This window comes from Nematolebias whitei, chromosome 9 (assembly GCF_014905685.2).
Source record: "Nematolebias whitei isolate Nwh7 chromosome 9, NemWhi1, whole genome shotgun sequence".
In the NCBI taxonomy this organism is placed as follows: domain Eukaryota; kingdom Metazoa; phylum Chordata; class Actinopteri; order Cyprinodontiformes; family Rivulidae; genus Nematolebias; species Nematolebias whitei.
The window spans coordinates 17,779,522-17,784,169 of record NC_056506.1 but is presented as its reverse complement, the minus strand read 5'-3'; positions in this window follow the sequence as shown (position 1 = coordinate 17,784,169).

The window sequence follows — 4,648 nt, the reverse complement described above, 5'->3', positions numbered from 1 at the left end:
CACACACACACACACACGATAGATAGATAGATGGATTGATAGATAGATAATTTGCATGTTCTTTTCATGCTTTCACCAGGTACTCTGGTTTCCTCCCACAGTCCAAAAGCAAGCATGATGTGTGAAATGGAGATTGAAAATCAATAAGTGTGCGCAATTTACAAGACAACTTTATTTATAAAGCACTAATAAACACACAAAACCCACCACTGACCAAAGTGCTGTGCACTGATACCACATAAAAGCAAATATAAAAACAAATCAATGGAAACAATACAAATAATGAACCATTAAAATAATTAAAAAACAATGTACAATAGACCAATAAAAACAATAGAAAATAAAATTCACCATCTCAAACTGAGTGAAAAGCTAAGGAGAACAAAAGTGTTTTCAGAGAAGATTTAAAAACAGGATGGTCAAAGGTAGCTCATTCCACAGTTTAGGGGCAGCAAAGGAGGATGCTCGGTCACCTCTCAGCTTCCTGTTGGTGTTTCGAACGACCAACGGCAGCTGAACTGAGAGAGCATGAGGGAACGTACAGCTGGAGCAGGTCAGACAGATACTGTGGGCGAGACTACAAATACTTTTTTCAATCAAAGTTTTTTTTTTATTGATTTTTGATTTTAACACACTAACAGAAAACACAAACAAACACCCTCTCCCACCCCTCCCCTCCCACACCAGATCAGTCTAACACACAAAATAAATTACACAGGTATTGACATGCTTTCCACATACAATACGAAAGGCCACCAAGTGTCCTACAATCTTTTTACAGAACCCTTCAGGGTATATCTATTTTTTTCTAAATGTACATGATACATCACTTTTTTATATGAACATGTGCTTGGGGTGTGGGTTCTTCCAACAGCACAAAACCAGTCGTCTGGCCGAAAGAGAGCCAAAAGCAATCACATCCCTCTCGCATCTGCTGAAGGGAGTATCCATAGAGACCACCCTGAACAGTGAAATGAGCGGTGATGAGTGAATATTTTTTCCACATATCCCAGAGAAGGAGTCAAATATAGATTGGCAAAAAGTCCGTAGATTGGGTCAGGTCCAGAATGTATGCAGGAGTGTAGCTGGAGTTAGTTTACAACGATTGCATGCGGGGTCCAGGTCTACTTTGATCTTGGACAGCTAGTCTTTGGACCAGTGCAGATAGTACACTACCTTGAATTGAATTACAGCATGTCTCAGACAGATTGAAGATGAGTAAATGTTCTTAATGATCTTTCTCCAGACTGAGTCTGATGGATTTCTCCAAGACCATTTCCCATTTCAGTTTAAGGTAGTCCAAACTGGTCTCATGGTATGAACTTAGCAGTGTATAAATCTTGCCAAAGTCCCCTTTAGTATCAGACCTGCATTCCAAAAGCCTAGTCACAAAATGTTTAGAGGGGTACAAAGGGAAACAGTCAGTGTTAAATCTCACAAAATGTCTCAGCTGCAGATCTCTAAAAAACTGTGACTTGTGGATGTTAAAATTCTGTACCAGCTGCTCAAAAGAAGCAAATCCACCATCAACGTAGAGATCACACAGTAAATGCACACCCTTCAAGACCCAAGTGTCAAAAGCTGTATCAGCTACTGAGGGAGTAAACATGATTATGTGACACAGGTGCCAAAACAGTAACTCTGTAGAGTTAAATGCCTTCCTGAACTGACTCCAAACCTTAACCCTCCAGATCCCAATTGGGTTAGAAGTGTAGGTTGATACTGATTGTTTAAAAGGCAGACGAGGGCAGAGTAATGCAGAGGAGGAGCCGGATCTAATTGAGGCCCTCTCCAAAGCCACCCAACTGGGAGAAGGTGTATCCTTCCCCAACCAGAATAGTAGAGCTCTGATATTAGCTGCCCAGTAAAAGTGCATGAAATTAGGAAGTGACATGTCTCCAAGCCTGCGGGGCAGCTGCAGGACCCTCTTGGCCATCCGTGGATGCTTTTTTAACTCCGCCCCCCAGAAAAATAAAGAAACCATCATTAGGTTTTTGTAAGGATATTCTGTTCTCAAACCTTAGCTTCTGTAATGGTCAGTGACCCTCGCTGACCCCTCATCTGCTCAGTCCCTCCTGCCATTATTTCTGCCCCTCATGCCAGTTTCTCTTCCCCTGTTTGCCCATCACCCATCTCCAGCTCAATCCTGCTCCTTCCAAGCCATGCCACGTCTCCCTTGTTTCTCACAGTAGTCAGCTTTGATTCCACTCACCTGTTAAGCTCACTATTTAAGTTCAAGTCTCTCTCTCTGTCTCACTTGTTGCCAAATTATTACACCAGCCATGCTCACTGATAGTTATTCATAGTTTCTTGTGCCCTGCCTTGCCTTGAACCCTCGCCTGTTTTTGAACTCCTTGCCATGCCCTCTCTGGATTTTTCTGCATATCTGACCACGATAACGACTCTTGTTCTCCCTTGACTACTCTTTTGGATCATGACTAGGCCCTATTCCTTCTTCTCTGCTTCACCGTGCTTGACCCCCACTACGACCATCGGACCATGCCTCTGGATTTCACCTGCCACGTGCAGACTGAGAAGGTTAGTGACTTTTACTATAATCAAAGAATCCTCTTGTCCTCACCAAAGTCACTAGCCTCGTTGTCTTTTTAAGATTGGACTCCTGCCTTGGACCCTGACTCCAGCAACCAGCAGCCTAATTAATAAAAACTGTTCTTGTTTTCTTGTTTTGGCACTCCTGTGTCTGGTTTATTTAGAATCCAAAACATGTTTCATGACCAATTCAGCCTAATATTGAAGAAATATTGAAGAAATATGGAATAAATGACTATAGTCTTTAAACAGGCCAGTAAAATCTTTTTTTTTTGCAATAGTTTGATCCTTGATGCCACCTTCAATCAATCCAGTAGGCACGTCAGCAACTGACCAATCAGTGATCTCCATTTGTCCTGAAGTGAACACCACTTACCTGCAGAGCTGCAGCGGTGTTGCATTACAAACGCTTTGCAATCCCAGAGATTTTAATAATAAAGTTTACATAATTTGTTCCATGTTGATCTACTGTAGTAAACATTTGTAAAAGAAACCAGAATGCAGGAAATGGCATTTACTTTATTCAAAATTTTCTGGGGGAGGACCCCCAGACACCCCCTCCAATGACCCTCCCACATATCCCACCTATTTGCTTTCCAGAATCATTTAGTTTACAAATTAAGCCCTGCTTGCAACCTTGTTGATGAAAAAGCTCAGGAAGTTCTCACACACACTTCAGTGTAGTTCTCCGGGCTGGCTGATTGTGGGGCATTAAGAACAGAGTTGATGGTTTTAAAAAGAACATGTGGATTGTTCCAGTTGGAGGAAATGATATCAGTAAAATTTTTATTTTTTGCAGCTCCAACAGTGGACTGATAGAAATGCCAGCTGTCCGTCAATGTTTGGAAACACCTGTAACTCGTCCTTCTTCCATTTCACTCAGCTCTCCTGCACTGGCGCCTGGCAGCACATGTGACTTCATCAGTCCAGGGCTCAGGTTTGGGTTTGGAAGGTCTTACTTTTGATGGAGCCACAGTATTTAAATATTTTAATAAGCTGAGGTAAAATGAGAGGAGAGAGCTTAACATCTGAACAAGGACCCACAGGATCCCTGGAGCTGATGGCAGAACTAAAACCTGCAGAGAACTGAGCAGTAGTGGACGAGTTACTGACCCGACGGGGCTGTGAATGAGTGTGAGGTTTGATTGAGTGATAGACGAGTGGCATGTCAAACACAACAGGCATGTGGTCTGAAAAAGCAGCATCACAAACTTCTTGATTAGAAACATCAAAACCATGAGCTAAAACAAGATCTAATGTGTTGCTACATTCTTGACTTCGACCAGATACTTCTTCTTTCAGCTTTTCCCTCTTCAGGGGTCTCCACAGTGAGTCATCCTCCTCCATCTCACTCTGTCCGCTGTGTCCTCTGTCCTCACTCCAACTACTTCCATATCCTCTCTAACTGCCTTGTGGTCTTTGACTAACAGTAGCACAGTTTCTGCCAGCACCCTGTTTGTCAACAGCACTGGTGGAGGCCGTTTTTATTCCGGGCCTTGGCTGATCCAGTACGGTGTCGCTTAGATGAAGTAGCTTGTTGGTTTTGGCAAAAGTGTTTTCCATTGGATGCCCTTCCTGACACAACCCTCACCATTTACTCAGGCTTGGGACCAGAACCAGAGATACACTGGCTTGTGCTCCCTGGTGGCTGCTTTGTGTTGGACCACATACAAACTGAACAAAATTAAAATAATTGATAAACTGTAAAACATCTTTGACCAATGGATTATCAGGATAACACACATGGACATTAAAATCTCCAGCCATAAAAAATTTGTCGTATTTAGGCAAGACTCCTGCCAAAAAATCTGAGTCAGTCAGAAAGTCCTTGTTGTATATTTTGGAGGTTTGTGTAAAACAGCATACAGCTTTGGGAGGGAAGATCCAAGCGCTGATAAGTTTGACTCGTATCTGGAATGAGATCTGTTTACAGAGATGATGCTGCATGGAAACAGCTGTTCCTCCTCCATGACCTGTCATTCTCAGAGAGCTGAAGTAAGTACAGTTCAGTGGCAGAAGTTCACAAAAAGGTAATCCAAATTTCAGTTATCAATAGAAAATCCAGACACGGGAGGTGAAGAAATCCTTCAGAATGAAG